The sequence below is a fragment of the Macaca fascicularis genome, chromosome 7, assembly GCF_037993035.2.
Source record: "Macaca fascicularis isolate 582-1 chromosome 7, T2T-MFA8v1.1".
In the NCBI taxonomy this organism is placed as follows: domain Eukaryota; kingdom Metazoa; phylum Chordata; class Mammalia; order Primates; family Cercopithecidae; genus Macaca; species Macaca fascicularis.
This window is the reverse complement of record NC_088381.1, coordinates 173,986,306-174,011,426: the sequence shown is the minus strand read 5'-3', so window position 1 is coordinate 174,011,426 and position 25,121 is coordinate 173,986,306. Positions and strand designations below refer to the sequence as shown.

The 25,121-nt window shown below is 42.4% G+C and overlaps 1 long non-coding RNA gene and 1 gene segment (V, D, J or C); one reads left to right on the top strand and one right to left on the bottom strand.

The window, feature by feature from the left end:
• Window positions 1-25,121, top strand: part of LOC123574618 (immunoglobulin heavy constant gamma 1-like) — a gene marked incomplete at its 5' end in the record, with an annotated part of 164,439 nt that overhangs the window by 28,275 nt on the left and 111,043 nt on the right.
• Window positions 20,476-25,121, bottom strand: part of LOC135971616 (uncharacterized) — a 74,338-nt gene continuing 69,692 nt past the window's right edge. For 2 of the 4 annotated variants that reach the window (XR_010587864.2, XR_010587866.2), the window contains 4 exons: window positions 24,093-24,155; window positions 23,788-23,936; window positions 21,528-21,671; window positions 20,476-21,050 (listed from right to left, as the gene is read on the bottom strand). This is a non-coding gene — a long non-coding RNA (uncharacterized lncRNA). The remainder of the gene's footprint in view (window positions 21,051-21,527; window positions 21,672-23,787; window positions 23,937-24,092; window positions 24,156-25,121) is intronic. The other 2 variants (XR_010587865.2, XR_012416216.1) reach the window with 1 other exon arrangement.

The window sequence follows — 25,121 nt, the reverse complement described above, 5'->3', positions numbered from 1 at the left end:
TTGTCCCAGCGGCCTGGATTCACCTGAAGTTAAAGGACACAGGGAGCTGAAGGCAATAGGCAGGGAGTTTGGGGTGTCAGCAGCAACAGGGAACACAATAGCCAAATCTGTCACAGCAAGAACTGAGCAGAGACCCTGCTCTGAAGTTATGGGCTAAGAAACGCCCCTCCACACACCAAACACAAACATGCGCGCTCACCTGTACATGCACACCCATGCACACACACATCTATGTGCACATACACATATGCACAGCTCACAAACACATATGCACACATATGGTCATGCACACACATACACACAGACATGCACACTTACACATGCACACACCATGAGAAGATGGCACAGGAACAACCTTGCATATGGAGCTCTTTCTGTGTGTATCTGCCTGCACCTCTTACTGTCTGCATGACTGTGGGCAAGAGCCTGAACCCTGTACCTCCCTTTCCTCATCAGAATGGGGTGAAAATACCTGTCAAGTAGAGTGAGGTGACAAGTGAGTAAAATTCTATCTGAAAGGGGCTCAGCAAGGACCCAGGTATTGGTCGGCCCTCCTGTTCTGCTGTGAGCTGAACATGTGTGTCCTCCTGAAATTCATACATTCATATATTCAGACATTTCTCCCTGAAATCCTAACCTCCAATGTAATGGTATTAGAAGATGGGGTTTTTAGGGGTGCTGAGGTCATAAAAGTGGGGCCCTCATGAAGAAGATTAGCGCCCTTATAAGAGAGGCCCCAGAGAGCTCCCTCACCCTTTCTCCCTTGTGAGGAGATGCTGTCTATGAACTAGGATGCAGGCCTCGCCTGATACCCGTCTGCTGGAGCCTTGGTCTGGGACATTCAGCCTCCAGAACGGTGAGAAATCAGTTTCTGTTGTTTATGAGCCACTATGTCTATAGTATGTGGAAGTCATCAGAATCAAAATTGAGTCACCTATTTTTTTTTAATCCCTGACAAATAGAGCCTAGGAAGACCAAGAAGAGAAGTGGGTTCTCATCCATAAACACTTGATAACAAAAACTACTATAAAAGACTCTACAAAAACTGCAACTGGCACAAAGGCTATCACAACCTTACACAGAAAATATTTCTGTGAGGACATCTTCCCAGCAACGGCCTGTCCAACCTCCGACTGGCATTGCCTTTGTTATTGGTCCTTGTAGCAAGGGTAATTATCTCAAAACAATCATGTAATCCTCCTCACTTTTCCTTTGAAAGCCTTGATCTCCCTTTGCCTCCCTGAATACATACATAGTTGACTATGGCAGGCATATCCCATTGCAATGCTCTATCCGCAAATAGATATATTTTTCTTTTAGAGGGCCTTTCTCTGTTATTTAGGTTGAGATAAATGGAGTCAGAAGTGGGATGTGGAGAAGGATCACTGCTGGAAGGAATCAGCAGTTCCTGGGGCCCGGTGTGCATATTCACTTGAGCCCTTTGAGCTCTCAGCTTCCACGGCTTGCTTTTTCTGACCTACTCAATCTTCTCTCAGGCCAAACCCTCCCTCTTTTTAGAAAATGCTTTTTTAATATTAGGTCAGGTTTGTTTTGGTTATTGGACTGCCTTCATAAAGGACCGTATGTCCCTCCTGGAATGATAAAAGACTTTTTGTGTTTTCTGGCAAGTCCTGTTTGGCATAAAGACATTCCGGTCTGAGTACTCTGGTTTCTACAGAGTTTGCATTCTGTCTCTGAGGGATGTCTTCTCTGGCGAGGTGACTTTGGCTCTTTCTGTATGCCTCATTTAATATTTTGTTGGATATGCATGCTTGGGTTAACATTTTTGTGAGCACCGTTATCTTGCCTTTTTTTTTTTTTTTTTTTTTTTTGCTGTGGTTGTGTGTATCTGTCAATGATTTGGCTCTTTTCCTCTGCTTGTTTCTAAAAATCTTTTGAGAGCAAAACAAACATTCTAAATGGTGGGCACAGGCTGGCTCATTAAAAGCTGCTACAGCAGTCACCACCATCTAAAGCACCAGTCCAAACTGCCAGCGTGGCCTCATAGCATCTGTAGAATGTTCTTTACTGTAAAAAGATTATTAAGAAGGGGAATGGTTTTTAAATATTAAGGCATGCCAAGTTTTCTGGGACTCCCACTGGCTACATCCTTGTGCACATTTTTAAACTAATGGGCAAATACATCAAGGAAAACTTAGAGTTCAAATGGTCATTGTTCCAACTCTCTAACAAAAACCCTGCAACTGTAGTCACCATGTAGAGCCTCCTAACTCCTCTGTCTCTCTATTTTTTTTTTCTGCCGACTTTAAACCTGCTGATGTTTTTACTCATGTTGCAATAAAACTCACTGGTTACGGCATTCCAGTCAAGATTTTTTGTTTTTTGTTTTTTGTTTGTTTGTTTTTTGAGCTGGAGTCTTGCTCTGTCACCTAGGCTGGAATGCAGTGGTTCCCTTCTTGGCTCACTGCAACCTCTGCCTCCCGGGTTCAAGTGATTCTCCCACCTTAGCCTCCTGAGTAGCTGATTACAGGCGCTCACCACCATGCCCAGCTAGTTTTTGTATTTTAGTAGAGATGGGTTTTCACTCTGTTGGCCAAGCTCGTCTGGAACTCCTGACCTCAAGTGATCCGCCTGCTTTGGCCTCCCAAAGTGCTAAAACTATAGGCCTGAGCCACCGCGCCTGGCCCAAGATGTTTTAAAGTTTCTTAAAGGTTTTAAATTAATGGCTTTACAAATTACAACAGCTTTATGGTAACCAATGACCTAGATCTAAGAGTCATTTCTGTTGAAAATGTAAATTTAGGTTTGCCTGGCTAACAATTGCTTAGGCTGATGGAATAGCTAACTGAAGGACTGACAGTCTAAAAGAAAATAACTAGGTAAATATTTATAGAAATTAGGCTCTCAGATAGAACAGGCCAAAATCTCGAGCTTAGAGCAGTAATACAAGGTATCTCTGTCTGCCATAAAAATTTTGCTTTGCCACACAGGTGCCAGAAAAAGGAAAAACACTGCTAAAATGCTTCCCTGCATACATTGTCTAGTCCAGAAAATCAGACCAGCAACCAAAATATAGATCTGTTACTAGTATAGACTAGCTGAAGATTTTTGTTTCTCATATGGAATTCAGCCAGTCCTAGCTAAAACACAATCACTGAAAATTTAACCTTAAATTCATTTAAAACTGAAAAAGGTCTTTTGAAATCAAACTAATGCAGACACTGTTTTAATGCAGTTTTCTGCTTTAATGCAGAAACCCAAAATTCTGATCCATGGCCCTCATTAGATTACCTATCAGGACAAATAAAGTTTAGCATGTGAACAAGTCCCAGTTTTGTCAAAAACATAATTTGGATTGACGTGTCTTTTAGAAACTGATAGATTTGTGTTATTATCTCATGACCAAAATTCTAAAATGAAAGCTATAATGTCTTTATTTGTGTGTGTATGTGGTTAAGTGTGTTTATGCATATGTATGTGTATTATGTTGTATGTTGTATCTACATGGTAAAATCTGGCATCATCAACAAAAGATCTATTAAGGGATTCTATTTAGATTGGCTTAAATAAATGAGAATTCATAAAAACTATATACTAATTAACCCAAATGCCTTTTAGTTCATGTGACTAAAGTATATCTTTAATAAATAAATCACTTTTTAAATTGTTGGTAAAATAAAAATACAAATATTCTCAGAATTGTCAGCATACATTTTTGCCTGAGTTTACTGATCAGGCAGTTTTATATTTGTCTCTAATAGATGTTTTAAGATGTCAGGGTTTGACACAAAGATGATAAAACTATAAACCCATCCTAAAACAGAATAATCTTTATATGATCTTTGATAAATAAGACTAATTTGGTTGGATGCGATGGCTCAGGCCTGTAATTCCAGCACTTTGGGAGGCCAAGGTGGGCAGATCACTTGAGGTCAGGACTTTGAGACCAGCCTGGCCAACACAGCAAAATCCCATCTCTACTAAAAATACAAAATTAGCAAGGCATGGTGGTGTGCATAATCCCAGCTACTTGGGAGCCTGAGGCAGGAAAATCACTTGAACCTGGGAGGCAGAGGTTGCAGTGAGCCAAGATAGCGCCACTGCACTCCAGCCTGGGCAGCAGAGCGAGACTCCATCTCAAAAAAAAAAAAGACTAATTTAATATGACTGGCTTAATAAAAACAGCTGTATCTTCTGAGTTATTGACAAAATACCCATACACTTAACTAAGTTTCTTACTTAAGTGAACATCTAATAATCACAGGCTATAAGAATGGTTAAAAGGGAAATAAATTTCAGTGATGGCTAGCTTTGTCTAATATCTCAATTTTCACAAGTAATCTAGGTAAATTGTTAAAAATAAATTAATTAAGCCTGGTGACATGGCACACGCCTATAGTCCTAGCTACTCAGGAGGCTGAGGTGGGAGGATTGCTTGAGCCCAGTTCAGGCCATCCTGAGCAATGCAACAAGACCCCCAACTAAAAAATAAATAAATAAATAAGATAAATGTCAATAAAATAAATGTTTATAAATAAGATTTTCATATAATTTACAGTCTTTTTTTTTTCAGACGGAGTCTCACTCTGTCACCAAGGCTGGAGTGCAGTGGCGTGATCTCGGCTCACTGCAAGCTCCATCTCCCGGGTTCATGCCATTCTCCTGCCTCAGCCTCCTGAGTAGCTGGGACTACAGGCACCTGCCACTACGCCCGGCTAATGTTTTTTGTATTTTTAGTAGAGATGGGGTTTCACCGTGTTAGCCAGGATGGTCTCAATCTCCTGACCTTGTGATCCACCTGCCTCAGCCTCCCAAAGTGCTAGGATTACAGGCGTGAGCCACCATACCCAGCCATGTAATTTAAAATCTTAAAGTTACGTTATCTTCAGTCAAATAATAGATACTCATCAAATGTCCGGGTCATTTCCAAATAAGATTTTTAAACCTAAAACAACTTATGGAACATAAATGTTTGTTCTTGGCTTCTTAAATTTTACACAAATTTTGTAGAAAGACTAAATTTATTTGGGTCTATTAATATATGTAAAAACTATGGAAATATGTTTTCAAAAATTATAAAATGTTTCTCATCTATAAAATAGTGATATGTGACAAATGGTTAAAACTCGCTAGAAATTAAACTTATGAAGAGTTAAAATTCTAATTAATATATATAATTCTGTCTACAAAGTATACCAAAAAAAAGATGTGATTTTTATTTCTAAAATTTATAAGAAAGGCATTTCTAACTTATTTTTATTTCAAAAAATAATTTTATCTAATTTGGAGTTTGTTTAAAGGTCGTTTCAAAGCACAGATTTAGGAAAAACCTAAAAACAAGATAGAAAAGAACCACTCTCAACTGCCGCCATGTAAGACGTACCTGCTCCCCTTCCACCACAATTGTGTTTCCCAAGGCCTCCCCAGTCATGTAGAAACGAATTTAATCTACAAATAGAGTTGAGCAAGTAACTTTAAGGTATATGCACAATAATACCCTTTGCAACATAAAGACCTGAAAACAAACTAAAGGCCCATCAGTGGGAAATTGTTTCAACGAACCACGGAACACTCAGTGGAAAACTCCACAGCCATTAAAAAAGAATGAAGGCGGAGAGACCATCATGGTGGACAGGAGGCAGGGTTAGATTGCAGCTCCGACTGGGACGGACAGAGCACATGTGGAGGCTCGCGTCATGAATTTTAGCTCCAGAACAACTGCAGGAATAAATCAGGAATCCCAAGAGGACCCACAGACCATCTGAAGGAAGCACGCTGCTCCTGCAGGACCCAGAGACACCCCAAATACTGTGAGTGCCCAAACAGTGGAAGTGGGAATGGGAGATCCTCTGTCCTGCACACACACCCTCACTAGAGAAGCTGAAGGTCCAACCTTACCTGGAGCTGAGTCAATTTAGAAAGTCAAGTGAAATGCAGGAGTAGAGGGAGCAGCAGGAAAGGCCCTGGGAGCTTGCTGGGTCCCCAAGCAGGACATTCCTGCTTGGCACCATATGAATACTTTAGGAGGGTGGCCAGAGGCACAGGGAAAATGTCACAGGGAGAAGGAAGTCTCCAGCCGAACTCAGGGGAGGGCACGAATCCGGAGTGCAGACTCCACCAGTGGAGGAACAAAGTCCTGTTCTTTCAGAGCTGGGAAGCAGGTAGTCTGGGGCAAGTTCTCTGCTTGCCCAATGCCTGGAAACAGACTCGGTGCTGTTGGCGAGGGGCATGGTGTGAGTGAGACCCACCCTTCGGATTGCATGGGAGCTGGGTGAGGCCTGTGACTGCCAGCTTTCCCCACTTCCCTGACAACCTCCATGACTCAGCAGAGGCAGTCATAATCCTCCTAGGTTCACAACTCATTGACCTGGTAACCTCACAGCCATCCCCCACAGCAGCCACAGCAAGATCCATCCAAGGAGACTCTGTGAGCTCAGACACACCTAGCCCTGCCTGCATCTGATGGTCCTTCCCTACCCATCCTGGTAGTTGAAGACAAAGGGCATATACTCTTAGGAGTTCTAGGGCCCCACCAACCGCTGGTTCCTCTCCATACTACCACAACTGATGCTCTCTGGAAAACACCATTTCCCGGCAAGAGGCCAACCAGCACAAAAATAGAGCATTAAACCACTAAAGCTAATGGACTCCTCATGGAGTCCCCCTGCCACCTCCACTGGGACAGTTGCTGGTATGCATGGCTGAGAAACCCACAGACGTTTCACATCACAGGACTCTGTGCAGACAACCCCCAGTACCAGCCTGGAGCCTGGTAGACTTGCTGGGTGGCTAGACCCAGAAGAGAGTTGACAATCACTACAGCTCGGCTCTCAGGAAGCCACATCCATAGGAAATGGGGGAGAGTGCTACATTAAGGGAACACCCCATGGGACAAAAGAATCTGAACAACAGCCTTCAGTCCTAGACCTTCCCTCAGACAGAACCTACTCAAATGAGAAGGAGCCAGAAAACCAGCTCTGGTAATATGACAAAACAAAGCTCTTTAACGCCCCCAACAAATTACACTAGCTCACCAGCAATGGATCCAAACCAAGAAGAAATCCCTGATTTACCTAAAAAAGAATTCAGGAGGTTGGTTATTAAGCTAATCATGGAGGTACCACATCAATGTAAAGCCCAATGCAAGGAAATAAAAAAAAAAAACAATACAAGAAGTGAAGGGAGAAATGTTCAAGGAAATAGATAGCATAAAGAAAAAACAATAAAAACTTCAGGAAACATTGGACACACTTACAGCAATGCAAAATGTTCTGGAAAGTCTCAGCAATAAAATTGAACAAGTAGAAGAAAGAAATCCAGAGCTTGAAGACAAGGTCTTTGAATTAACCCAACAAAGACAAAGAAAAAAGAATAAGAAAAAATATGAACAAAGCCTCCAAGAAGTCTAGGATTATGTTAAATGAACAAACCTAAGAATAATTAGTGTTCCCGAGGAAAAAGAGAAATCTAAAAGTTTGGAAAACATATATGAGGGAATAATTAAGGAAAATTCCCCGGCCTTGTGAGAGACCTAGACATCCAAATACAAGAGGCACAAAGAACGCCTGGAAAATTCATCACAAAAAGATCTTTAAAACTAAAACTAAAACAAGCAATCTACAAAACCTAGGCACATTGTCATCAGGTTATCTAAAGTTAAGATGAAGGAAAGAATCTTAACAGCTGTGAGACAAACGCACCACATGCTTAGTTTCACTGGATACAAAATTCTCCGCTGATAATTGTTCCATTTGAGGAAGATGAAGATAGGTCCCCAATCTCTTCTAGCTTGTAGTGCTTCTGTTGAGAAATCTGCTATTAATTTGACAGGTTTTCCTTTATAGGTTACCCGGTACTTTCGGTTCGAAAATTTCTTTAATTTCCATCTTGATTTAGTTTTTGACCCAATAATCATTCAAGAGCAGGTTATTTAAATTTCCATGTACGTGTATGCTTTTGAAGGTTCCTTTTGCAGTTGGTTTCCAGTTTTATTCCACCGTGGTCTGAGAGAGTGCTTGATATCATTTCAATTTTCTTAAATTTATTGAGGCTTGTTTTGTGGCCTATCGTACGGTCTGTCTAGGAGAATGTTCCATACGCTGTTGAATAGAATGTGACCACATGATAGGAAATCAACTCCAAAAGGAACCGAATGACAACAGCGACACAACCTGTCAAAACCTCTGGAATACAGCAAAGGCGGTGCTAAGAGGAAAGGTCATACCCCTAAATGCCTATGTCAAAAAGACTGAAAAAGCCCAAACTGACATTCTAAGGTCACAACTCATGGAACTAGAGAAATAAGAACAAACCAAATCCAAACTCAGCAGAAGAAAGGAAATAATCAAGATCAGAGCAAACCTAAAGGAAATTGAGACAAAAGAAAATACAAAAGATAAAAGAAACAGAAAGCTGGTTCTTTGAAAAGATAAATAAAATTGATAGACCATTAGCAAGATTAACCAAGAAAAGAAGAAAGTCCAAATCACCTCAATAGGAAATGAAACAGGAAATATTACAACTGACAACACAGAAATACAAAAGATCATTCAAGGCTGCTATGAACACCTTTATGCACATAAACTAGAAAACTTAGAAGAGATGGATAAATTCCTAGAAAAATACAACCCTCCTAGCTTAAATCAGGAAAAATTATATACCCTGAAGAAACCAATAACAAGCTGCAAGATTGAAATGATAATTTTAAAATTACCAACAACAAAGAAAGTCCAGGACCAGATTCACAGTAGAATTCTACCAGACATTCAAAGAAGAATTATTACCAATCCTATTGGAGCTATTCCACAAGATAGAGAAAGTGGGAAGCCTCCCTAATTCATTCTATGAAGCCAGCATCACCCTATTACCAAAACCAGGAAAGGACATAACCAAAAACAAAACTACAGACCAATATCCTTGATGAACACAGATGCTAAAATCCTTAACAAAATGCTAGCTAACCAAGTCCAAAAACATATCAAAAAGATAATCCACCATGATCAAGTGGGTTTCATACCAGGGATGCAGGGATGGTTTAACATATGCAAGTCAGTAAATGTGATACACCACATAAATAGAATTAAAAACAAAAATCACATGATCATCTCAATAGATGCAGAAACAGCATTTGACAAAATCCAGCATAGCTTTATGATTAAAACTCTCACCAAAATTGACATACCAAAGGACATACTCAATGTAAAAAAAAGCTATCCATGACAAACCCACAGCCAACATAATTCTGAATGGGGAAAAGTTGAAAGCATTCCCTCTGAGAACTGGAAAAAGACAAGGATGCCCACTGTCACCACTCCTCTTCAACATAGTATTGGACATAGTATTAGAAGTCCTAGCCAGAGCAATCAAACAAGGGAAAGAAATAAAGGGCATTCAAATTAATAAAGAGGAAGTCAAACTGTCACTACTGATGATATGATTGTTTACCTGGAAAACCCTAAAGACTCCTCCAGAAAGCTCCTAGGACGGAAAAAAAATTCAGCAAAGTTTCCAGATAGAAGATTAACGTACACAAATCAGTAGCTATTCTATACACCAACAGCAATTAAGCAGAGAATCAAATCAAGAACTCAACCCCTTTTACAATAGCTGCAAAAAAAAAGTAGAATAGGGGGGCACCCAAGATGGCCGAATAGGAACAGCTCCAGCCTCCAGCTCCCAGCGTGAGCGACACAGAAGACGGGCGATTTCTGCATTTTCAACTGAGGTACCAGGTTAATCTTACTGTGGCATGTCGGGCAGTTGGTGCTGGACTGTGCGTGCAGCCTGACCAGCGAGAGCTGAAGCAGGGCGAGGCATCACCTCACCTGGGAAGCTCAAGGGGGAAGGAAATTCCTTTTCCTAGCCAAAGAAAATTGAGACACACCACACCTGGAAAATCGGGTAACTCTCACCCTAATACTGCGCTTTACCAAGTGTCTTAGCAAACGGCACACCAGGACATTATATCCCACACCTGGCCTAGAGAGTCCCACGCCCACAGAGCCTCCCTCATTGCTAGCACAGCAGTCTGAGATCTAACTGCAAGGCGGCAGCGAGGCTGGGGAAGGGGTGCCCGCCATTGCTGACGCTTAAGTAGGTAAACAAAGCTGCCCACAAGCTCGAATTGGGTGGAACCCACCGCAGCTCAAGGAGGCCGGCCTGCCTCTGTAGACTCCTCCTCTGGGGACAAGGTGTAGCTAAAGAAAAAGCAGCAGAAACCTCTGCAGAGGTAAATGCCCCTGTCTGACGGCTTCGAAGAGAGCAGTGGATCTCCCAGCATGGAGGTTGAGATCTGAGAACAGACAGACTGCCTGCTCAAGTGGGTCCCTGACCCCTGAGTAGCCTAACAGGGAGACATCCCCCACTAGATTCTTCCAGAGCAAGAATCAGACATCAACACTCACTGTTCAGCAATATTCAACCTTCTGCAGCCTCCGCTACTGATACCCAGGCAAACAGGGTCTGGAGTGGAGCTCAAGCAAACTCCAACAGACCTACAGCTGAGGGTCCTGACTGTTAGAAGGGAAACTAACAAACAGAAAGGACACCCACACCAAAACCCCATCAGTATGGGGTGCAATCAAACTAGAACTCAGGACTAAGAAACTCAATCAAAACCACTCAACTACATGGAAACTGAACAACCTGCTCCTGAATGACTACTGGGTACATAACGAAATGAAGGCAGAAATAAAGATGTTCTTTGAAACCAATGAGAACAAAGATACAACATACCAGAATCTCTGGGACACATTTAAAGCAGTGTGTAGAGGGAAATTTATAGCACTAAATGCCCACAAGAGAAAGCAGGAAACATTTAAAATTGACACCCTAGCATCACAATTAAAAGAACTAGAGAAGCAAGAGCAAATACATTCAAAAGCTACCAGAAGGCAAGAAATAACTAAGATCAGAGCAGAACTGAAGGAGATAGAGACACAAAAAATCCTCCAAGAAATCAATGAATCCAGGAGCTGGTTTTTTGAAAAGATCAACAAAATTGATAGACTGCTAGCAACACTAATAAAGAAGAAAAGAGAGAAGAATCAAATAGACACAATAAAAAATGATAAAGGGGATATCACCACTGACCCCATAGAAATACAAACTACCATCAGAGAATACTATAAACACCTCTATGCAAATAAACTAGAAAATCTAGAAGAAATGGATAATTTCCTGGACACTTACGATCTCCCAAGACTAAACCAGGAAGAAGTTGAATCCCTGAATAGACCAATAGCAGGCTCTGAAATTGTGGCAATAATTAATAGCCTACAAACCAAAAAAGTCCAGGACCAGACGGATTCACAGCCAAATTCTACCAGAGGTACAGGGAGGAGTTGGTACCATTCCTTCTGAAACTATTCCAATGAATAGAAAAAGAGCGAATCCTCCCTAACTCATTTTACGAGGCCAACATCATCCTGATACCAAAGCCTGACAGAGATACAACAAAAAAAAGAGAATTTTAGACCAATATCCCTGATGAACATCGATGCAAAAATCCTCAATAAAATACTGGCAAACCGCACCCAGCAGCACATCAAAAAGCTTATCCACCATGATCAAGTGGGCTTCATCCCTGGGATGCAAGGCTGGTTCAACATACACAAATCAATAAACGTAAACCAGCATATAAACAGAATCAAAGACAAAAACCACATGATTATCTCAATAGATGCAGAAAAGGCCTTTGACAAAATTCAACAGCCCTTCATGCTAAAAACTCTCAATAAATTCGGTATTGATGGAACGTATCTCATAATCATAAGAGCTATTTATGACAAACCCACAGTCAATATCATACTGAATGGGCAAAAACTGGAAGCATTCCCTTTGAAAACTGGCACAAGACAGGGATGCCCCCTCTCACCACTCCTATTCAACATTGTGTTGGAAGTTCTGGCTAGGGCAAGAGAAAGATAAAGAGAATCAGGCAAGAGAAAGAATCAGGCAAGAGAAAGAAATAAATGGTATTCAATTAGGAAAAGAAGTCGTCAAATTGTTCCTGTTTGCAGATGACATGATTATATATTTAGAAAATCCGATCATCTCAGCCCCAAATGTCCTTAAGCTGATAAGCAACTTCAGGAGAGTCTCAGGATAAAAAATCAATGTGCAAAAATCACAAGCATTCTTATACACCAATAACAGACAGAGAGCCAAATCATGAATGAACTCCCATTCACAACTGCTTCAAAGAGAATAAAATACCTAGGAATCCAACTTACAAGGGATGTGAAGGATGTCTTCAAAGAGAACTACAAACCACTGATCAGTGAAATAAAAGAGGACACAAACAAATGGAAGAACATATCATGCTCATGGATAAGAAGAATCAATATTGTGAAAATGGCCATACTGCCCAAGGTAATTTATAGATTCAATGCCATCCTCATTAAGCTACCAAAGACTTTCTTCACAAAATTGGAAAAAACTGATTTAAAGTTCATATGGAACTAAAAAAAAGCCTGCATTGCCAAGACAATCCTAAGTCAAAAGAACAAAGCGGGAGGCATCACGCTACCTGACTTCAAACTATACTACAAGGCTACAGTAACCAAAACAGCATGGTACTGGTACCAAAACAGAGATACAGACCAATGGAACAGAACAGAGCCCCAGAAATAATAGCACACATCTGCAGCTGTCTGATCTTTGACAAACCTGACAAAAGCAAGAAATGGGGAAAGGATTCCCTATTTAACAACTGGTGCTGGGAAAATTGGCTAGCCGTAAGTAGAAAGCTGAAACTGGATCCTTGGTTTACTCCTTATACGAAAATTAATTCAAGATGGATTAGAGACTTAAATATTAGACCTAAAACCATAAAAACCCTAGAAGAAAACCTAGGTAAATACCATTCAGGACATAGGCATGGGCAACGACTTCACGTCTAAAACAGCAAAAGCAATAGCAACAAAAGCCAAAATTGACAAATGGGATCTAATTAAACTGAAGAGATTCTGCACAGCAAAAGAAACTACCATCAGAGTGAACAGGCAACCTACCGAATGGGAGAACACTTTTGCAATCTACTCATCTGACAAAGGGCTAATATCCAGAACCTATAAAGAACTCAAACAAATTTACAAGAAAAAAACAACCCCATCAAAAAGCGAGCAAAGGATATGAACAGACACTTCTCAAAAGAAGACATTCATACAGCCAACAGACACATGAAAAAATGCTCATCATCACTTGCCATCAGAGAAATGCAAATCAAAACCACAATGAGATACCATCTCACACCAGTTAGAATGGCAATCATTAAAAAACCAGGAAAACAACAGGTGCTGGAGAGGATGTGGAGAAATAGGAACACTTTTACACTGTTGGTGGGATGTAAACTAGTTCAACCACTGCGGAAAACAGTGTGGCGATTCCTCAAAGACCTAGAACTAGAAATACCATTTGACCCAGCCATCCCATTAGTGGGGATATACCCAAAGGATTATAAGTCATGCTGCTATAAAGACACATGCACACATATGTTTATTACGGCACTATTCACAATAGCAAAGACTTGGAATCAACCCAAATGTCCATCAGTGACAGACTGGATTTAAAAATTGTGGCACATATACACAATGGAATACTATGTAGTCATAAAAAAGGATGAGTTCGTGTCCTTTGTAGGGACATGGATGCAGCTGGAAACCATCATTCTCAGCAAACTATCACAAGAACACAAAACCAAACACCACATGTTCTCACTCATAGGTGGGAATTGAACAAGGAGATCACTTGGACACAGGAAGGGGAACATCACACACTGGGGCCTATTGTGGGGTTGGGGGAGGAGGGAGGGATAGCATTAGGAGATATACCTAATGTAAATGACGAGTTAATGGGTGCAGCACACCAACATGGCACATGTATACATATGTAACAAACCTGCACGTTGTGCACATGCACCCTAGAACTTAAAGTATAATTAAAAAAAAAAGAAAAAAAAATCCCATCAAAAAGTGAGCTAAGGACATGAATAGACAGTTCTCAAAAGAAGATATCAAAAGGCCAACAAATATATGAAACATCACTAATGATTAGGGAAATGCAAATCAAAACCACAGTGCGATACCACCTTAGCCCTGTAAGAATGGCCATAATCAAAAAATCAAAAAACAGTAGATGTTAGTGTGGATGCAGTGATCAGGAAACACTTCTACACTGCTGGTGGGAATGTAAACTAGTACAGCCACTATGGAAAACAGTGTGGAGATCCCATAAAGAACTAAAAGTAGAACTGCTATTTGATCCCGCAATCCCACTACTGGGTATCTACCCAGAGGAAAAGAAGTCATTATACGAAAAAGATTCTTGCACACTCATGATTATAGCACCACAATTTGCAGCTGCAAACTTGTGGAACCAACCCAAATGCCCATCAATCAACAAGTGGATAAAGAAACTGTAGTATGTATATATGGTGGAATACTACACGGCCACAAAAAGGAATGAATTAATGGCATTCACAGTGACCTGGATGAGATTGGACACTATTATTCTAAGTGACGTAACTCAGGAATGGAAAACCAAACATCTTATGTTCTTACTGACATGTGAGAGCTAAGCTATGAGGATGCAAAGGCATAAGAATGATACAACAGACTTTGGGAACTTGGGGGTAAGGGTGAGAGAGGAATGAGGGATAAAAGACTACAAATATGGTGCAGTGTATACTGCTCAGGTGACGGGTGCACCAAAATCTCACAAATCACCACTAAAGAACTTATTCATGTAACCAAATACCACCTGTATTCCAGTGACCTACAGAAAAATAAAAATTAAAAGAATTAAGAAGACAAAAAAATTTTTAAAACAGTAAGTAGAAGGGAGGTATGTGAAGGAAGTTATCGGTATGAGGATGTATTTTTGGTAAGGAAGGTTAAAAAGAAAAGAGAATAATTTTTAAAAAAGAAAGAATCTTGTGTGATAAATTTTTGTCATAAAGTAAAATGACTGCTTACTTGAAAAAAGGAGGTATCAAACAAAGCAGAATGTCTCAACATGTCATAAAATATCTGAGTAAGTCATAATAAGGTTTGCAAATAATGAATTTATGAAAGGAATTTTGCGTGTGATCAAGATGGCTATGATTAGAAGGGAATTATTTATAAGTCTAAAGACTGAGCTTTGCTATTAAAAATACACTAATATAAAACTAAAGATTTGGTTTCCTGTGTTAGAACAACAAGGTTATCTTGAAGTATTGATCTGTTCTTAAAACTACAAGAAGTTTTTATTCTGAATCCTAAAATCTGTTTAACAGACCATTTCTATTGCTTCCTGGGATCCATTTACTTTCCCTAGTTTCAGGTTGGAAATGATGTCCTCTTCATGTAAAATGGGAATTTCATTTCTTGACATAGACTTTTCCCCTAAAGCTTCTCAGATTTAGATTTCAGAAGTTCAACTTCTGTTGTATCTCACAGCACATGATTTATAGATCATGTCTATAAATAAGGATTTATAGATCATATCTATAAATACAGATTTATCCATCAGCGCCTTCAGCTCTTCCTCCCCATGAGATGGCCTGGGGTGATAACTCTCTTTTTCAACTTTTTTATCAACTCCTATCACATTTTTTCTCCCATTAAAACTCGGCTGTCACGGCTTGATGCCGAAATGTTTATCCTGAAAGTCTAGAAAACAAATTTCTCTCCAGTATAATTCCAGTATAATTGAATTGTCCCATGTAACCAGGAAACCTCTCATGCTCTTGCTTTTCCTATGTGTTCCCCTGCTCAGGTACTAGTTATCTTGTTTACATTTCTCTACTAATGGTTCACACTCATAGCCTTGGACATACTCTTTCTCGGCCTAATTAAACTCAGTGTCTTTTTCATCAGGTTTGACTGCCAGTTGATCCACATGGGCTTCCCATGAGGGGACACAATCACACTGCAGGAGGCGTTTCTCTAACTTTTGGGTAAGTGGCCTAAAAAAAACAAAGATTTTGTATTTTACTAGTATAATTTTTTGCGTTGTCTTTATGAGGTTTTTGGTTACTTAGGAAACTTGAGCTTTAAAGAAGTTAGGTCCTTTTAATCCATGTAACTTTCTGTATTACTTTTAAAGTCTTTTGATGATCACTGGTTCAATACATGGCCATATTTAATAATGACCTGTAATTCTGCTTTCATCAACCATGTTGATCCTGTTGATATCTTTGGCAGGCTTCCTCAGGATCAAAATTCTAAAGTAAGTCTTTTTTATCTAGAATTGACTTAGGGATTTTACAGGTAGACCCCTGGAAAGCCTCAAATAATTTCTCTCTCATCCCATAGAGAAAATAAATGAACTAGGCTTATTTGGTAAATTATATGGGAAACATTGTCAAATCATAAGTGATATTAGATCTTCTTTCAGTTACATTTATGGGTATGCTATTGACATGATGTTTCAAAAATTATATAAATTCATATAAGTCTATAATATTATCAGCCATAATTTTGGTTATGGTACATCTTCTTTAAAGCTATATTTGTATGGAGATGTTATTGATGTGAGTACTCTAAAGATTATGTGAAATTTATAAAACCCTGATGGTTCTGATGTGATGCTATCAGTCACAGTCATGATTCTGTTTGTTACCTTAACACGCTATAGTAATTTTTAAAAAGTAAATTTCCTTATCAGTTGCTGATTATAATGAATTTTCATCAGCTGTTTCACCATGACTATTTTGTTTTTGTGACCCAGTTATTGTTTAGATTTTTCTCCAAGAGCATTTGCCATCAGCTATTGTCCAAAATGGCTTTTCATGGAAAAGACTCAAACAAGAACTCTTCAATACAGTTTCCTGATAAAAGATCAATGGACTCAATAAAAAATTTTCAGAACTCTATTAAACACACTGAGAAATTCAAAAATCTCTAATCAAGCTCAAGCAGAAAAACTAACTTTATGATATTGAAGAGTTGATGAGGGGAATATTTTCATGAATTTTATTTGAAGCATTGTTGGTTCTTTAGTTAAATGTTTTGTATACCAACCCCTGCTCATGCTGTTGGCGAGCTTATCAATATTGTGGTTTCCAACAGCATCTGTTCATCATTTCAACTCATAACTGTCCCTAAGTGTGGACTTTTATTGCATGTGTTGGCACTGGCAGTCAGCTGTGTGCCTCCTACTCAAGACATCCGAAACTGAAGTGGGGTAGTCGGCTAAGTCAGGCCCCAAAAGTGTCCTCATCCAGATTCCCAGAACCGTGACTCTGAGATCTTACGTGGCAAACGGGACTTTGCAGACGAGATTAAGTGAACGATCTTGAGATGAGGAGAGGAGCCTGGGTTATGTGGGTGGCTCCGAATGTGATCACAGGTGTCATATGAGGGAGGCAGAGGGAGACGTGAGACGAAGGAGAAAGCGCTATGACTCCAAAGCCAGAGGCTCCTGCTGATCCTCCGGCCCCAACCCCACCCCACGGACCATGTGGTCTTTTTAAAATATGAATCTGTCAGGGCAGCCCATTCAAACCCACAGAGACGTTCCCACTGCACCAAGAACAAAGTCAGAACTCTCAGGCCTGACCCACTGCCTTCAGCCAGCCTGGATCCCCAGTGCCCGCAGGCCTGCCCCTGGCCTCAGAGTGTAACAGGCTCCCTCCCACCACCCATCTGCATGGCAGGCGCCTTGCCATCGCCTCCCCTCTGAGAGCACAGACAGCCACAGCTGGCCTCCGTGTGAAAGGATGGATGAACAGTCAGGCCGGGCGAGGGCTCTCAGAGCCTGCTGGCCAACGGAGGGAGCAGCTCAGGCCTCTGCCACGAAGCCCCCCAGGTGTGATCACAGTTGCCACCCAGCTGTCCCCAAGGAGGGGACAGCTTGGCTTTTCCCCTGGGCCTTGAATCTGCAGGGAGCCCCATCCACAGGCCCCTGGGAGGCGGGAAGACATCTCGGGCTCCAAAGCCAGTCACCTGTGATTCCCCTGAGGACGGTGAGAACCCAATCTGACGGTGTGGGGCAGATGGTCTGTATTTGAGCTTTGCTTCTCTCTAGCAATCATACCTAGGAAATGCCCTAAAGTGCATGACGCAACGCACTTTGTCCCCAGCAAACTCCCCACCCTGCGCCTGTTTCTAGTGCCGGGGCTGGTCCAGCACAGCCTGTGCACTTGCCCGAATGTCTACAGCCCTGGCCCTCAGCCGCACTGTGTTGTTTTCATGCACCTTCATCCAACAGACTTGCTCCGACAGAGTGATTCAGGGAGCTGCCCTCCAGCGCCACTTCCCCTTTTCATGTTACATAAATGTCCGTTGAGTCCTGACCAACTACAGAAATCTGTCTGCTGGGGGCATGTGACGGCCCCAGGTGGCCAAGAGCCCCCTAGAGGAATGTGTTTACAGCGTTCCCGGCACTGAAGCCACAGTCATAACTCAGCCTCGTGACATGGGCCAGGGCCCTTGCCCCTGCATGCTCTGCAGCTCACCCGTGTCGCCGCAGCCTCCTGGGCCTGGACGCCACCCTCTGAGGGGGCACTCGGGGCAGAAACATCTGTTTCCAGCTTGTAACAAACAGGACATGTGTGCCTCGCACACCTAAATCAATGCTTGACAAGCCTGGCCTGATCTCGGGGCGCTCAGCACCAGCTACCTGCCTGGGCCCAGCCGATCTCCTCTCCCTTGGTATTCTGAGGGAAGGGTCTGAGCCCTTTCTGCCCCGCTAGACTTGTGGACAGAGGCCCCCCAAGACCTGGACAGAAATCAGGCCATAGTCTCCAGCCCCAAAGAGCCTTCCAGAGGCCTGCACCTATCCTCCCCAGCCGAGGCCCTGATGTCTGTGGCTGTGGCCACAGCCGGCTCTGTACTTGCCAAACATGGTTTGGAAAAGACCTCAAAACAGAATTGGGGAAATGAAAGAAAAGAGAAAGGATTTCTGCTCTCATTGTAAGGACAAAAAGCAATTAAGGACCAGCACTGATACAGATCAATAATCAGACCAGAAAAAAATATGGCAAAATATCTATATTCTCTTACGGTGAATAAGTGTTTTCTCAGAATGAGACTAAGGCCAGGAACAGTGAAAAGTAAGACTGATGAATTTGTCCACAGGGAAAAAAATAAAGTGACTCTAAGGACAAAGCCTCCGTAAACAAAGCAAATAACACAGGAAAGAAAGTGACCAAAGTATCTAACATCAGAGAGAGTCTGTATTCACATGAGTTCCAGAGAGACAGAACCCACAGGATGTGGATGTGGATATCGACAGAAATAGGAATCAACACGGACACAGGCTATGGCCACAGGTATGGATAGAGGGAGAGATGCGAGAGAGAGATTTTAAGGAATTGGCTCACACAATTGTGGAGACGAATGTCCAAAATCTGCAGGGCAAACCAGCAGGCTGGAGACCCAGAGAAGAGCTGAGGCTGCTGCTCCCGTCCAAAGTTCAGCCTGCTGGCAGAACTCCCTCCTCCTTGGGGACTGCCGTCTGTTTTCTCTTAAGGCCTCCATCTGCCTGGATAAAACCCACCCACATGATGGATGATGATCTGCCTTACGCCAAGTCCACTGGTTGAAATGGTAATAACATCTAAAAATTACCTGCACTATCTAGACTGCTGCGTGGCCAAATATCTGGGTACTATGGCCTGCCCAAGTTAACACCTAAAATTAACTATCATGGAGTCCAAGTAAATCAATGTAAAAAAAAAAAAAAATGAATGACACAAACTCGACCTTGAAGAAGTTTTCAGTGGAACATGGGGAAGAGTTCACTTTAGCAAGCTGCAGGCACAAACAGCCAATAGAACACATGGAGATTATTGAAAGTCACAAATCGTCAATGGAAAGCAACTTACAATGTGATGTTCATTGAATACCTACTGTGTGCCAGGCAAGAGCTAAGGTGGACACATGCAGTGTGCCTGCATTGCAGCACTAAGATCCTGGCGGGGAATGGATAATACAATTAAAAACAAATCACAAAGAAAACAGAAGAGGAAAAAAAGCAATTAAAAACAAATAAATGCTCCATAAAGGACAACACTGCCACATGAGGGTGTGGCCATCGATGCCAGGCATCCAGAATGTGTCCTTGGGGACATGGACCACTGGGAGGTGCATCCCAGGCAGAAGGAGCAGGAGGGGAAGGGTCCAGGCCAGAAAAGTGCTTGCCAAGTTCAAGAGCAGCGGGAAGGCCAGTGGGCTTGGGAAGGAGTGGGCTGGAAGCACATGCCGGAGGCCAGACTGCACGGGGCCAGACCGGCCCAATTCCAGCCTTGGACTTCACTCTATGGTGATAGGTCCTCGGAGGGACTTGGGGAGGGGTTGTGTGTTTTCCTGGGAGCCACAGGAAAGTGAGTGGCACTGGGCTGAGGAGGGGAGTCACAGGGCCCACAGTATCTATGCAGGAGTCCCAGTGGAAGAGCAGAAAAAATCCAGAAGAATATACAAAAGTATTCAAAAGTAATTCAAAATAACAAAAATCCAAAATATTCAATAATTTAAATGCTATTACTTAAAATAGTACTATAAATAATAAAAAACATATTATTAAATATAATAGATCACTGGCTATAATGCCAATGTACAGAAATTCGTTTTATTTCTATAGAACAGCAACAAACAGAAAATGTGGTTCTTATAAAGATGGCAGATGTCTGCTTCTATTAAGGGCATACAGAGAACTCAGACCAGTTAGCAAATCTGAAAGAAATACTTTAAAAATCTGTCTGAAGGTAATGGAGAGATACCAAAGTGGTGAATAATAGCCACCAAAGTAGCTGTCATTTGCGGCCACTTCCCCCTAAGCCACTCCCCAAAAGCATTTGCTGATTCTGGGATAGTCAGCGAGAAGCTCAGCAGAAATCCTGACAATCTTAGAGCTAGGGAGAAAAAACTCAGAAGCCAGGACTCACCAGGAGAAAGGCACTTGGGAACTCCATGTACTTCGGATTAGAAACCCATAGACTTTCCTCATGGGAACAAAGATGAAGGAAATCATCCCTCACATGAACTGCAACCAGATGCACGTCATCCAGGTCCTTAGAAAAGCTCAGCCTCTGCCACTGGGTTAAGTTGACCTCAGATTTTGAATTCCACCAGGAACCAGCCAGAAGCATATGAAAATCATCTCTGGAAAATTATAACATCACTTTAGGCTCAATTGCTCAACCCAATCCTTCTGAATACAATATCCAGCACACAATCACAAAGAACCACACATACAAGGAGATGAAGCAACATGAGGAAGAACAACAAAAACGGAAGATCAACAGGGACTCCAGACCTCAGCTATGGGAATCATCAAATGAAGACTTTCCTAATATTTTTTACTTCGGTAGCTTTGGGGATACAAGTAGTTTTTGGTTACATGGATGAATTATATAGTGGTGAATTCTGAGATTTTAGGGAATCCATCATCCAACTAGTGTACACTATATCCAATATGTAGTTTTTTATTCTTCACCTCCCCCACCCACCCTCATCCTGTAAGAGGCCAGGCAGGGTGGCTCACACTTGTAATCCCAGTACTTCAGGAGGCAGGAGGTTTGGGACCAGCCTGGGCAACACGGCAAGACCCTATCTCTACAAAAAATGTTTAATAATTACCTGGGCATAGTGATACACATCTGTAGCCCCCACTATCTGAGAGGCTAAGGTGGGATGATCGCTTGAGCCAGAAGTTTGGGGCTACAGGGAGCTGTGATTGAATCACTGCACTCCAGCCTGGGTGACAGAGTGAAGCCCTGTCTCCTGAAAAGAATAAAAATAAGTAATATTTTAAAACTAATAAAATAACAGTGCTACTAGGTTTGAAGAGTTTAAACGCAATCTGAAAATTTCATCATAAATTGAAAACTATAAAACACACATAACAGATCTTTTTTAGTTTAGAATTTTAGAACAGAAGTGTACAATTAAGAGCTCACATGATGGGTTTAAGAGCAGACTTAACACAGCTAAAGAAAGAATTAGTGAACCAGAAGCTGGATCAGAAGAAAATATCTAGAATGAAGGACAGACAAAAACACAAGCATGGAACTGGAGGGTTAAAAGAAGAGAGTGTCCACTGGTAAGGTCTAACATATAGGTAGTTAGAGTCCCAGAAGGAAAAGTGAGAAAGAAAAGAAGAAACATTTTTAAAGAGGCAATTGCAGAAATCTCTCTAAACTTAAGGAAATATCCACCCCATCATTCATATAGAATAAAATACGTAGAAAATCTCATCTGGGCCTGGCATGGTGGTTCATGCCTGCAATCTCAGGAATAAAATACGTAGAAAATCTCATCTGGGCCTGGCATGGTGGTTCATGCCTGCAATCTCAGCACTCTGGGAGGCTGAGGCAGGCATATCACTTGAGGACAGGAGCTTCGGACCAACCTGGCCAACATGGTGAAACCCTATCTCTAGTAAAAATACAAAAATTAGCCTGGCTTGGTGGTGCTCACCTGTAATTCCAGCTGCTTGGGAAGCTAAGCCGGGAGAATCTCTTGAACTCAGGAGGTGGAGGTTGCAGTGAGCGAAGATCACACCCCTGCACTCCAGCCTGGGTGACAGCAAGACGGGAAGGGCAGGGCAGGGCAGGGCAGGGCAGGGCAGGGCAGGGAAGGGAAGGGAAGGGAAGGGAAGGGAAGGGAACCACATCCATCCATAACATTATAAAACTCCTGAATACTGAAAAAAAAAAAAAAAAAAAAAAAAAAAAAGAGGCTATCTTAAAAGTAGCCAAGGGCAGGGAAGCTCACAGTAGCTTTAAAGGAGGACCAGTGAGGCTGGCAGCTAATGTCATAACAGAAACAAAGAGAATGAGATGCTATCTTTACAGTGCTAAAAGAAATACCTGCTAAGCCAGAGAAACTATCTTTTGAAAATAAAGATGACTTTTATTTTTCTCTTATTTTCTGTTTTCATTCCCTAGGGCTATCCTAAAAAGGACCATAAAGAACAGAAGTATATTCTTGCACAGCTCTGGAAGCTGGAAGTCTAAACTCAAAGTGTCAGAAGGGCTGGGCTCTCTCTAAAGCCTGTAGGGTAGGATCCTTTCTTGCCCCTTCTAGCTTCTTTTTTTAAATTTCTAAAAACAACTGTATTGCTAAGAACCATGATTATTACTTAAAATAGATTTTCAGTTACTGACATAAAATATGTTGCTTTTGAGAACACATGGACACATAGAGGGGAACGACACACACTGGCGCCTATTGGAGGGTGGAGGCCGGGAGGAGGGAGAGGGACGGGAAAAATAACTAAGGGGCACTAGGCTTAATACTTGGGTGATTAAATCATCTGTACGACAGACTCCCATGGCACACGTTTACCTGTGTAACAAACCTGCATATGTACCCCTGAACTCAAAATAAAGGGTTTTTAGAAAAATGTTCTTTGTGCCTCTAAAAATGTCTGAATGATCCTATATGCATTTTTTTCTTATTTGCCTCTTATGCACAGCTTATAGATTTAAAAGTACAATGTTGCTTGTTTTGTATGCACCTTGGTGGATCTAATAATTTACAAATAGGACAAAAGCATGCTGATAAAGCCAGCAGTCAATTGCTCCTTCTGACAGCAGGGTCCAAATATACAACAAGCAATGTGTGCAAGTGGAGAGATATAGAGGATTTTTTTTTTTCTTTTTCTTTTGAGATGGAATTTCTCTCTTGTTGCCCAGGCTGGAGTGCAATGGCCTGATCTCGGCTCACTGCAACCTCCCTCTCCTGGGTTCAAGCGATTCTCCTGCCTCAGCCTCTTGAGTAACTGGGATTACAAGCATGCGCCACCACGCCTGGCTAATTTTGTATGTTTAAAGATGGGGTTTCACCACGTTGGTCAGGCTGGTCTCGAACTCCGGACCACAAGTGATCTGCCCACCTCGGCCTCCCGAAGCGCTGAGATTACAGGTGTGAGCCACCACGCCTTGCACAAAGTTTTAGGTCATCTGTGATTCGCAAATGTCAGGCTTCCAGAAGCTCTGGAACGTGCCAAACAAGGCACTGTGGGGTAGTTTGGCTCCATGTGACCTAAGAGAGGAAAATCCGTTGTCTTTGGGAACATTACACAATTCAGGTAACATATGTGCATATTCTCAAGGCAAATTTAAGGTCCTCATACTCAGTAAATCAACACGAGAGTAGCATTCGCAGATAATATTCAGAGAGACAGAAGCTTCTTCATACCTGACGTGGTGGAAAGACCACTGGATGACCAGACGCTGAGATGGGTGGTTGACAGTCTTGTCTCTGAAATACATGATTTTAGTTTTGAGATTAGATACTTGTTTTTCTCCAGCATCAGTTTTTTTCATCAGTAAAACAATAATAATAATGCTATTGATACCTGACAAAGTGCTAGCAGCCCTCACTCTCAGGGCCTCCTCGGCCTCAACGTCCACTCTGGCGGTGCTTGAGGGGCCCTTCAGCCTGCCGAGGCACCGTGGGAGCCCCTCTCTGGGCTGGCTGAGGCCGGAGCCCCCTCCCTCTGCTTGTCGGGAGGTGTGGAGGGAGAGGAGCACGCGGGAACCGCGGCTGCGCACTGCGCGCTCGCGAGCCAGTGTGAGTTCTGGCTGGCGCGGGCGCAGGCTCGGGCTCGGGCTCGGGCTCGGTGGGCCCCGCACACTGAGCGGCTGGTCGGCACCGCCGGCCCAGGGCGGTGAGGGGCTTAGCACCCGGGCCAGCAGCTGCGGAGGTTGTGCTGGGTCCCCCAGCAGTGCCAGTCTGCCAGCGATGCACTCAAATTCTCACCAGGTTTGGCCGCCTCCTGGCGTGGCAGGGCTCGGGACCTACAGCCCGCCTTGTCTGAACTCCTCCCCCTGCGGTGGACTCCTGCGCGGCCTGAGCTTCTCCCACGGGTGCCGCCCCCTGCTCTGTGGCGCCTGGTCCTATCCACAGCCCAAGGGCTGAAGAGTGCAGGCGTGGCTCGGTACTGGCGGGCAGCTCTGCCTGCAGCCCTCGTGCAGGACTCACTGTGTGAAAGGGCTCCTGAACTGGGTGGGGAATTGAAGAACTTTTATATCTACCTGGAGGATGGTATATACAGCAATCAGCACTCTGTGTCTAGCTCAGGGTTTGTAAATGCACCAATCAGCACTCTGTGTCTACCTCAAGGATTGTAAATGCACCAATCAGCACTCTGTGTCTAGCTCAAGGATTGTAAATGCACCAATCAGCACTCTGTGTCTAGCTCAGGGTTTGTGAATACACCAATCA